The sequence below is a fragment of the Adiantum capillus-veneris genome, chromosome 3, assembly GCF_014529385.1.
Source record: "Adiantum capillus-veneris isolate H3 chromosome 3, ASM1452938v2, whole genome shotgun sequence".
Classification (NCBI taxonomy): domain Eukaryota; kingdom Viridiplantae; phylum Streptophyta; class Polypodiopsida; order Polypodiales; family Pteridaceae; genus Adiantum; species Adiantum capillus-veneris.
The window spans coordinates 78,574,645-78,587,389 of NC_140933.1; positions in this window are offsets into that span (position 1 = coordinate 78,574,645).

Below are 12,745 nucleotides of genomic sequence, written 5' to 3' on the forward strand. Positions count from 1 at the left end.
ACACACAACATCTTATTCTAAAGAAAACTCTAAGCTTAATGTGAAATTCAAATTTACATTAGTAATTATATTGATATACAAAAAAATCATTGTGCAAATAAAGCCAATAGACAAATTTTGTATGAAAAATGTTCAAATTTCTTGAATTTTTTTTACAAATACATGTAATCAAATATAAAATTTGAAGTATAATAACTATTTACATAGAGTGGATATTGCTAACAAATTATAAAATCTAGATAAATTTAGTGCATGTACACTTAATTATAATAGAAGTTAGAATAGCAGATAGTGGGAGAGGGATCACTCCTCAATCATATCCCCAACTTAGGGGCTATGGCCAACTCCAACCCCCACATGATTTTTTCCCCAATCCTATCCCCAACTTAGGGGCTATATCCAATTCCAACCCCAATGTGCTTTCTCCTCCAAAGTTGCATTTATCCTCCAAACGATACTTGTTTTGTATCTCAAAAAGTGCTCACAACAGCTCTATCCATGTATATGTTAGCCGTTGCTAACATTCCCCCTTCCTAATTTGGTGCACGTCTTCATGTGCCGCTGAAGCAGAGCATGGTGACATGATGGAAGATACATCCTTGGAAGGATTGTTAAGCTATCAATAGATAAAACAAGTAGTAAGTATCAAAGACCAATAAATATAAATAAAACATGAAGTGCAATGAAAGTGAATTTGCTTCCAAAAGATGGGGCTAATCATAACCAAAAACTAAACAACATAAAGGAAAAAAAACGCTTAAACTATTATCCACTAAAAAATCTAGGTTTATGGATGCTAAGTTAACCAATTGTTGGAATTAGGGTTGCACAAAAACACACACAACTTGGAGAAGACAAAAGAAGCTCAAGGCACACAACAGAGAGTGTATTACTTAGTGTGCAACGGAAAGATAAGATAGCCCTAGAGTGATGGGTGTATATACAATGCACGGGGGAAAAAACCTCCAAGTGAGGAAAAAAATGCCACGACGATCCTAAGTGTGTTCATACACATCACTACCACATGTATATGATAACAAATCCCCCTAGGAGTGATGCAATGAACGAAAGCTAGCGCATAGAGTATAGGGAAGGGCCATGTCCTGAGGACATGATCAGTCCACAAAGGGGAGTAAGCCCAAAGCTTTGCGAAAATCTTCAAACTTCTCATGAGACAATGCCTATGTGAAAAGATCTGCAAGGTTGTCCTATGTTGGCACATAAGCCAAGCTTATCTCTCCTGTTGAGAGCTTCTCCCTCACATAGAGGTAATGCACCTCAATGTGCTTTGTGCGAGCATGAAAAATTGGGCTCCTCGCTAAGCCTTCTGCAATTGGTCGTTCCATCGCCCCTTCCCAAATTGATGAGGGCACACACATCTGAACTCGCATGTTGCTGCTTGAAGTGCAGAGACAAACAAGACTTTGTGGTTGTGTAGGAGAGCGAGTGGTTCCACTGCATGAGGCATTGGTTGCAGCAGACACAGAGGGAGAGAGAGAGAGGGAGGGAGAAAAAATAAATAATGAGTCGTGTTGAGCGGCTTTGATGTTGGATGGCGGTGATATCTACAATTGCTACGTCGCAATGGGGAGTCTAGGTTGAGTCAAGAGTGCTGAACACAGAAGCCTTTGAGGTGACAAAAGTGAGCATAAAGTTGGTGATGATGTGCGGCTCTCAAAGTGGATGGCACAAGGAAGTGGTGGATGAGATAGTATGGCAGAGCGGCTACTATGCCTACAAAAGAGGGTAGGGAAACAACGACTGCAGTCATGCAGGTGTGGCCGCAAAATGAGAAGGCCAGTAGTCATTCGTTATCAAGCGGTTGATTGCCATACAAAAAATAAATAAAATGTGTGGTGGTGGGGAGTGTGGATGGCAGAGTGTGTTTGCATCACCAGCGTGGGGGTTGTAAAGGAGAGAGAGTGAGTGAGGTCAACTCAGAGACAGATTAAGTGAGAGTCTTAGGGTTTGTTCTACTCCTAATGAGGGGTGGAGAGAGAAAAACAAAAAAAAGGCTCGAGCGACTGGTCGAAAGAGAGGTAGAGATGTCAACATGTGAGGTTACGCTAGTTGGATGTTTGTAGTTGGGTGGTTGGTCAAGGGTTTCAGAGCCCAAAGGTGTCAAGCGGGTTTGCTGTAGCCAGTTCTGGGAGTTTGGTGCATGGCAGCTCTAGGAGTCGCAGTTGTGGTTTGACGACAATAGGAGGTGTTGGGCGGCTCTAATGAGAGAGAGAGAGAGAGAGAGAGAGAGAGAGAGAGAGAGAGAGAGAGAGAGAGAGAGAGAGAGAGAGAGAGAGAGAGTTTTTGACTGTTGTCATTGGTAGTGTTGCACTACAAGGGCCGCATCTGGATGATAGAGTTAGTTATCATGCAAGTCTTGCACACTAAAGGTCTCCAGCTATGTGTAGTTTATGGGTGTAAAAGGTGCGGTCGTTATGAGTTTCCGACAAGGGACAGAGAGTGAGAGGGGGATGAACGGGTGCATGGGGGGGGGGAGAACGGGTGTAAGTTGGGTAATTCTTGACCGCTCATAGAAAAGGGGGATGGTGGATGACGTGCAGTCTGAGGTGATGCTACAACTGCATGCAATGGCCGATGGGTAGGTTCCAACTGTTGTTGCAGCAGTGATGGGCATTGTTGGGTTTGCAACTAATCTTGAAGTGCATGTTGCGACCGTCTTGTTCTGGTTCAACACTTAACGAAGCTGAGGTCAAGCCCAGCCCAGCATGATGCAAAGTTATGCTGAGAGGCAAAAAAGAATAGATAGTACTGATCTCCGTGCCGCGATCGACTCCCACGATAGTTTGGAGGATGCAAACAAATAATAATAAAAATTTGATGGCTTTATCTTTTCGAACATGAAAATTTCTCTATTTCACCCTTCTGTTGAGGATCTCGATTTCCTCTTCTCGGATGAGAGGTTGTGAGTTGAAACCTTATCTAATTAATCTTAGAAACCGCCCGCGTCAAAACTTCTTTATTTTTCTCCTTCTTTCTCTCCTTCTAATACGATTCTTGCAATGTCCCTTCCGGTGATCCCTATGACAAAAAACATATCCTCTTTTCGCATTCTCCTTTTTCTACAGTCTCTGTCTCTACTTTATTTTAATTTACCTTAGTCGAGATCTTATTTAAGTTAACCATGTTCTAGTTCTATATTACATCATGATCCAAGTGGTTGGGGAAGACAAATCAAACATATAACTTTTGATCAAGAATCAGCTTAATAAAACACATAGAGTAAACACAAAAACTTAGCTATAGTATTTAGTCATCATGAATTGCTTCAAGGCCATGTTTATTGTGCTCATAGGAGCGTATTGCTAGCTCTTCAACAATTGGATGGCATGGAAGGCCTTGTAAAACACTAAAAACCATATACTACAACCATGAAATGCATAAATCTACATACCTGGAAAATCCCTTAGCACATAATCAACGATGTATGCGAACAAAGAGAGATAGAGAGAGGGAGAGAGCACACGGGCGCACCTCCTAGAGCAGAGTGCTACGCCGGCATGGCGAGAGAGAAGAGAGGAGAGCAGAGAAAAGGTACATAGGCACTGGGTGCAATCTCCCTCATGCAAGAGTGACCATTTTCCTCTTGCACATATTTACTTTATAGATTTCTTGAATGATCAAAGTGAGTACAAACTGGCCGGTCGGTCATAAATGGCCAAAGCTCATAAAGAGCACTTGAATAATAAAATGTATTAAATGTATATCTATTCACATAGGCCTTTGCTTGGTTAAGCCTTTTCCACCTGTCAGCAGAGTTGTAGTAAATACCAAAATGTCAATTCAAGTCCATTACACTACATTTGCCTCATTAGAATTTACATTCAAACTTCCACCATTCAAAATAGGCAACAAAGTGTCATAAATGTCCTGTGAGCTTACATTACTGTCTCTAATACATGATAGCAAGGGGCTGAATAGAATCTTCCATAAACACAACATCCCATGTGAGACCAAGATACGCTTTGTTTGCAGATGATACAACCTGCAACCTTTGCTTTTAGCACTATAACCAACAAAAATGCACTTGACATCCTTATCATCCAATTTTCTGTGCTGCATTTGTTGCACCAAAGCATATGCCAAACATCCAAAAACACGCATGTGCTCAATAGAAGGCTTTATATCATGCCATGCTTCATATGGAGTCATAAACTACAACTCTTTTGTAAGACACCTGTTAAGTACATAAGTGGCACACATAATAGCCCCAAGCCAAAACGAATGTGGTAAAGCTTAACTTTTGACCATACATCGTGCCATTTTTGTAAGAGACATGTCCTTTGGAAACTTTGAACTTTGAATCTTACCCAAAATACAGCCTTCACAAACATGTTTGACAGGTGCTTCAAGAAGTGGCAAAGAAGCAACCATATTAGATTTCTACAAACGTAGCAAACTGGAAAAATTTAGATGCCTAAAATGTGCATGCCAAAGTTTTGCATCTGAAATAGCCTTGGAATCCACAACAGCATTTGTAAAAATTTTCCCACACTTGTTGTGCAAAGTGAGCTTATACAGCCCACGACATAAAATGCTAGATGCAACAATTTCATCATCAAAACTGAGATCATGTATTGTACATCTATCATCAACAAATTTGACTACAAGACCAAGTCTAGCAAGTGCAGCTACAGACAAAAGATTCTTCTTGATCCCAGGTATATACAATGCATCAACAAGTGTAAAAGAACTGCAATTTTCACTAGTAAGCACAATCTTTTCAACTCCCTGAACCAGATAAGAGGCATTGATGGCACAAGTGACTAAATTCCCATGAGGACCAAACTCAAGAGAGGTAAATAAATCATGATGTGAGGTAATGTGCTTTGTAGCACCACTGTCAAAATACCACCATGTGAATCTGCAACAATTGACATGCACGTATCATGGACAGAAGGATCATAAGTGCACTCTTCACTAAAAACCCATTCTGCATCAACATCAGCATCACTGTCTCCTTTCACAGAAGACTCAACAATAGCTGCATTTGAAGTGAAACCAACATTTGTAGTGGAACCAACCTCTTTCTTCTTAGCCTCTTTGGCCTTCAACTTAGGACGTTGCTTGATCAAGTGATCGGCAATAGGCTATGTGTTACTCACCTATACAATAAGAAAGTTATGTATGAATCCCATACTTCTCCTTATGCGGGGCATAGAGGGATTCCATAATCTACTCTTTGAGTAATAGAATATATTTAGGATGGCCTACCATGAAAAGTAAACATACCATGAAGTCTTTCAAAATTTGTGGTATGTCGAAAGTCAAAATTTGACTGAGGGAAGCAACATGGATTGTTTCACTTGACAGGCTTAGCAAGAAAACACACTCTATGCCTGTCAAAAAGACTATTAAGGCACATCAAATGGCAACCCTCTTTAGATTTCAAATTTTCAAGTATCATGGCTTTCCAACATCCATAGTGTCGGACAAAAATCCTAGAATGACCAGTAATTTCTAGAAGGGTCTCTTTGAGAATCTAGGAAGTAGATTAAATTTCTCTTTCGGCCTATCATCCACAAATGGATGACCAAAGTGAAATAACTAATCTAACAATTCTTGATCTACTAAAAGCCTATGTCATGGAAGTATATCAATGTTCTCAATGATAGAAGTACCTACCTCTTATAGAGTATGCGTACAATGATATTGTACATACTTCTATGGGGAAAGTACCTTTTGAGGTTAAAGAAGGAAGATCCAAAAGTCCCTTACTACTTAAAGTGAATGGGAAGATATTTGCTACTGATGAATATAGCCGAGACCTATAAGAATCTTTTACAAAGATTAAGGGGGTTAATCCATCTCACAGGAAAGGCAAAAAGGGATGCTGCTAATAAGCACAGAAGAGCCTTAGCCTTTAAGGAAAATGATTGGGTCTTGCTAAAGTTTCTCAAAGCTCATATTGAGGCATACTACGGGCAAGAGTCCTACGGACCACCAAGAGTATGATGCTAAACTAGGAAAAGATACTATGGTCCTTAAAATTCTTCAGCCAGTCAATGAGATGGCTTATCAATTAAAGTTGTCCAACCATTGGCTCATGCACAATGTTTTCCATGAGAACCTACATAAGTCTTACAAAGGAGCACCATCAAAAGAAGTAATAGTTGCAGACCCTCCAAAAATCGAAGAGCAAGAAGAAATACTTCAATCTAAGTCCATCCTATGACATGAAGACAAGGTATTGAAACAATAAGATTATCTGATGATATGTTATTAAGTTAAAGAATTATCCTGTTAAAGATGCTAAATGGATGCAAGGAACCTAGCTTAAGGATAATATGAACCTTGTCAATGCTTACAATGCTGCACTAGAGTAAGCATATGAAACTGCATTTTAAATGAATAATGTTTTTGTCTCATAAGACTATTTCTCTTTTTATTGTGCACAAATTTAAGAAGTATGCATGCTTAGGATCATGTTTGTGGTGATGACGTCTCCCAAACACCAAGTAGAACTTCACTCTACTTTGGAAGTATGATATGGACTAAAGAGCAGACATGCTTGCAGCAGCTATGCGGCAGCTATATCTCCCAAGCACCAAATGGATTAGTCATCCATCTTGGAATGATGTCGTAGGGTAAAAAGGGATCCTCTACCCGCTAAGACAAATTGACTAATGACTATGACTTTATCTCTTTTACCTCATAGTCGAGGACGACTATGATTTCAAGAGAGAGGTAATGTCATTAAATATCAAATATCTAACCAACCCAAATGATTTTCTCATATTAAACTGATCATTTAATGTGGGATAATAAACGGGAACAAGGGTTAGAATATAGACATGTGCTTAGGGATCTATCTCAACACGGGGCCAATGGTAAAGGGGCCCAAATGAGAGATGGTATGTCAAAGAGCAAGGTTAACTAATGGAGATTAAAAGACCTTAGGGTTAGCTTCATTAAAGACCTCCAATGGTTAGTGTTAAAATTCCTTTGACCTTAAGCAAGCTAGAGGTGGGAACCCGACCTAAACTTGTCTTTGACCTTAAGCAAGCTAGGGCTGTGCTTGAGGTGGGAACCCGACCTAAACTTGCCTTTGACCTTAGGCAAGCTAGGGCTGAGCTTGAGGTGGGAACTCCACCTAAGGTGCTTGTCATGCTTGATGACTAAGGTACTTGAGGGACTTGTCATACTTAATGAGGAAGTTTCTTTAGAAGCTTCCTATGCATGGGGGGTAAGATGCTTGAGTCTAAAAGAGACCCTACACACTTAATGAGGAAGTTGCTTGAGAAGCTTCCTATGCATGGGGGGTAAGATGCTTGAGTCAAAAAGAGACCCTACACACTTAATGAGGACGTTTCTTGAGAAGCTTCCTATGCATAAAAGTCCCAAAGTTAGGGGAATTTTGACCTAACCTTCCACTCACCCAAAGGGCACCCCTTTTCTAAAAGGGCACATGGGACACATGTCAGACTCTCACTAATCTTAATCACATGGGGTGCTTGGATGCTATTGGTTGGGCTAAAGAGGGGTCCAATGAGCTTCTACTTTCATCCAACAAATATCTAGATATTTTCAAGATCTCTCTCTCTCTCTCTCTCTCTCTCTCTCTCTCTCTCTCTCAGGGGTAAGGACGACACTTGTCAAAAATCTACCCATGTACTTGACTGCATGTTGCAGGTGATTGGCTAGGGGGAGAGGGGTCCAATAAGATTGAAGCATGTGGAAAAGCTACCACTCACCCAAAGCAAGGAGGGGGGGTGCTAGGGGGATATACTCCACACACACACTCATTTGGAAGGGCATTCTCACTTGGTGAAAGTTGAGGAACACCACCTCCTTCTCCAAGCTTGTGAGAAGTGAGAGCCTACACCAACACTCTTGGCTATTGAATGCAAATCCAACCAAGAGCCATGCTTCAATGCTTAAGCTTGCCATCTTCTCCATCTTCATTACTATGCTATTATGTATGCTAGCAAGAAGAGTGATGATAAGTGAGGAACTATTTCTTTCTCCTATGGAATGTTTCTTCTTCCTCTTCCCTACCCCCATTCCCCGCTAGCTCTCTCCACCTTCGAAGGTGTTTGAGCCCTTGGGACTAAGGCTTGGGATAGTTAATGCTTTCTACAAGTTTATGTTATGCTTGTGATGCATGAAACTTTCCATCTTCATTGCATCACGTAGGCCACAAGGAACACAAAGATTGTATTGTACCAAGTCTCTCTTGATGGGAGAAACTATAATACAAATGCCTATTGGAGGGGGGACCGGCATCCGGTCCTCAACTATTTTCATGTTCTCTAAAATCTCTCTCTTGCAAAAGTATTGTTCATGCTAAGTTAACTAAATACCATGTTTATGTTGCTACCATCAATTAAGTTCACCCGCTATGCTCACAAAGTAATCTCACAAAAGTGCTTTATCTAATTTCCTAATTCCGCTACTCTCAAAGTTCATAGGCCATTTCCATTACACCCCTCCAACTACTTGATTTCTTTTTAGCAGTTATTGAAGTACTTTGCTAATATTCCCAAGTCACTGCTCTTCTTCTTGGACTTTTTAGAGCCCAACTAGTAATGTAGATTCTCTCTCTCTCTCTCTCTCTCTCTCTCTCTCTCTCCCTCTCTCTCTCTCTCTCTCTCTCTCTCAAGTCAAGCACAAACCGAGTGGAAAGCAAGGGATTTGCTAGCCCCGTCATTCTAATTGTTGGCTCCGATCCACAGAAGCATCGTCATTGACCACGTTGAGTACTGGACAAAGAATGAAGGTTGCCCATGGTCCGGACAGTAATTAGGCTGCAATGGGTTGTACATAGCAGGCAGACTCTGTTAGGGCAAAGCTGACCTCGAACTAAGCAGGGGGTAGATAGAGCATGTGGGCACAATGATGATGAGGACCCGTGGGTGGAGGTGGTGCGAAGCCTTGGGAGGACATTAGTGGCACAAAGTACATTGAATTGAGGAGGGGGTAGATAGACACAATGGACAATGATGAGGAGTCGTGGGTGGCGGTGGTGCAAATCCTTGGGAGGACATTAATGGCACAAAGGGGGAGGGTTATCGTGGAGTACGGGCATAGGTAGACTCAATGGATGAGAATAGTTGAATAGTTTAATGGGGACGAGGGTAGTGGGATGGGCTACATAGGTGGTGCAATAGCTTAAGGTAAAATTCTGGCAAGAAAAGTGTCACGTGGAGAGACTTGCCCCTCTAGGAAGTGGCTTTGTTTTTAACAGTTACTGACAATACTTGGCTAGGTCACCGCTCCTCTTCGTGAAATTTTTAATGCGTAACCAGTAGCATATATTCTCTCTCTCTCTCTCTCTCTCTCACACACACACACACACACACACGCACACAAATCGAATGGAAATCAAGGGATCCACAGATGGTTGGATCCTATCCATAAATGCAACCCCCATTGCCCACATTGGGTACTGGACAAAGAACGAAGGTTGCCCATGGTTCAGACAACAATTAGACTTCAATGGGTTGCATACAGCAAGTGAAATGGGGCGAGAGAGCTACCATCCAATTGAGCTAGGGGTAAACAGAGCACGTGGACACAACACACAATGATGAGGAGTCATGGATGGTGGTGGTGCAAACCCTTGAAAGGACATCACTGGCACAAATGGGGAGGATTGTCGCGGAGTACATGCATAGGTAGACCCAATGGGTGAGGATAGTGGAATAGTCTGATGGACGAGGGTAGGGGGATGGTAGGCTACGTAGATGGTGCAACAACTTAAGGTAAATTTCTAGTAAGAAAACTACCACATGGCAAGACTTGCCCCTCCAACTATTGGCTTTAATTTTAATGGTTAGTGAAAATAATTCTCTAATACTGCAAGGTCACCACTCCAACACTTGGACTTTTTACTGCCCAACCACTAGCGTAGATACTCTCTCTATCTCTCTCTCTCTCTCTCTGAAAACTTTTAACATCATAGGAACCATGCCAAGAGACCTCAAAGATCTTTCCAACGAGGATTGAACTCAAGGTTATTCAACTTTCATCTTCTTATTCATAACCCCACAACAAACCCTTGAGAAGAAACTTTTGAAATCGTAGAAACAATTGCAAGAGACCTCAAAGATCTATTCCACGAGTCTTGAATGCAAGACCTATTACTACAACTATGGGTCGATTGCTTTGAGAAACATCACTTATTTCATATGCATATAGCTGGTTTTTGTTGTTTCCTGACATGTGTTTAGCCCTTTGCACCCTACTTTTGCTCGGTAGTATGTCATGCTTACTTGGACAATATTCTATACTATAGTATAATGGCAAAGAGGATGCCCTTTACAGCCAATATGTGCGACTTCCAGGCAAGGAGAATTGTTGGGAGAGTGCAAGTTTGTCCGTTTATATTTGAAGACATAATTTAATTTGGTAAAGTGACCTCTCAAATTAAGATAAGGCTCATGTATTCACGAGAGAGAGAGAGAGAGAGAGAGAGAGAGAGAGAGAGAGAGAGAGAGAGAGAGAGAGAGAGAGAGAGAGAGAGAGAGAGAGAGAGAGAGAGAGAGAGAGAGAGAGAGCTTTTGTAAAATGGGTAAGGGATTCACTAGGTTTTTTTCACGAGTCACCGAATGAGTGCCTCTTGGCATATGCTATCACCTATTTGTGCAACTTGATGGCATGTGGTCATGTGCACAATGATTAAGGGCTAGGTCTCTCGGAAAGAAATGTTGATCTCTATAATGTGTTGGTTGACATGCATGACAAATGTGTGTTACTCTTGAAAGCACATACCATTTTGAAGAGGTTTATGGCTGAGATGTGGTGTCTTAGAATATATTATTTGCATAAGATGTATGGTAGGGCTAGGTAGATAGGAGTGGATTGTTATCCTCAACTGCATAGCGAGATTTTCTTTGTAGACATGCAATATCTTGCACTTTGAAAGCACGTGGAATTATTCAAGTAAGTTAACAGAAAACAAATTCATGACAAGATTGTTCTTAAGGGAATTTTAGAAAATTAAGTTTGGCTACAATTGATTCAATCGACATGTCAAAAGCATAGAAAGTGCTTGAATAACATCATGTCCATGATTGCGCGCCCCACATTTTCCTCCTCCACCATTGATCACATCTGAGCATGCCCGTGTGATATAGTGATGAGGGTTGTCTTCTAAAATGCATAACTTACATGATGTACATCTGTTACCATATACATGTGGTAGTGATGTGTGTGAACACATTTAGGACCGCCGGGGCATTTTTTCCCTCTTCAAGAGGTTTTTTCCCCCCGAGCATTCTATATACGCCCATCACTCTAGGGCTATCTATATCTCCATTGCATACTAAGTAACACACTCTCTATTGTGTGCCTTGAGCTTCCTTCGTCCTCTCCAAGTTGTGTGCGTTTCTCTGCAACCCTAATTCCAACAATTGGTATCAGAGCAGGTTGTGTCCTCCTGGGCTCAGTCGTCAGCTGCTCCAGCACACGCCTGCTCACTTTCTCCGATTACAGTGAGGTTTGGTGAGCGTTCGCAGGTCGACAAATATTTCGGGATAGCTCTTAGAGCTTAGTTTGCTCAGATTTTTTATTTGGGCTCATTTCGGCCTCCGTTTCCACTATAGGCAGTACTGCACAGGCTATTTTGTCATTTTGTGCAGAATTTTTGTTAGTGCCGTTTTTTGCATAACAGGTGCCTTACAGTCTTCTACGGTTTGTGCTATATAGCACGTGTTGTTCCCGCTCTGTTTCTCCTATTTTTAGGCAGTTTTCACATCAGGTGCAGCATTTACCATGGCTGACAACAACAACACAGATGTGTTCAAGATGTTTGTTGCTTAGGACAGGTTGCATGGGGAAAATTACCCTATGTGGGCTTATATGATGCAACACGTTCTTGTGTCAAACAACGTCTGGCATATTGTGCAGGGCATTGATGTACGTCCTGGTTCTGAGGATGTAGGCGATGTTGAGGATGTTGCAGGTCTTGCCGCAAGGATTGCTGCTGTTAGAGTTGTTTTGCCTACGACAGAACAAGCTCGTTGGGATGTTAAGGATGCGCAGGCTCATGCATTGATTGCGTTGTCTGTGAAGCGCACCATTGTTCCTCACATCCGTTCAGCAAAATCTGCAAAACAGGCTTGGGATATTCTAGCAAGTCTTTATGCAAGCCACAATGAGGCTAAAATTGCTTTGCTGCGTAAAGAGCTGGAGTCAAAGATTATGCATGAGGAAGATGATATGGACACTTTCCTTGCTAGTGTCAAGGATATCAATGAGCAACTTATTTCTGCAGGAGAAGTCATTTCAGACAGTTCCCTTGTGCAGACTGTTCTTGATGCCTTACCAGATTCTTACCAGACTTTTGCTAGTACTTGGAGACTTATGACCCAAGGAAATCCAGAAGTTGTCAAGTTTGATGCATTATGCACATTGCTGTTGCAAGAGTCACTTTCTAGAAAAAACAGGACTAGACAGTGTGCAGTTGAACAGGCTTTTATTGCTTCTCAAAGAAAGGGTGGTAACAGCAATGCAGCCACTTCTTATGGTTCTGCTCCCTACGAGTGGCAAAACTTCTGTTCCTAATGCTTCTGATGGCAACACTTCGTCGGGCAATTCTTGTGACAAGGGCAAAAAGAAGATGCGTTTCCATAATTGTAAACCTAATGATCACTTGATCAAGTCGTGTCCTAAGTTGAAGGCCAAAGAGTCTAATAAGAAAGAGGGCGGTTCCACTGCAAATGCTGGTTCCACTACAAATGCAGCCATTGTTGAGTCTTCTGTGAAAGGAGACTGTGATGCTGAT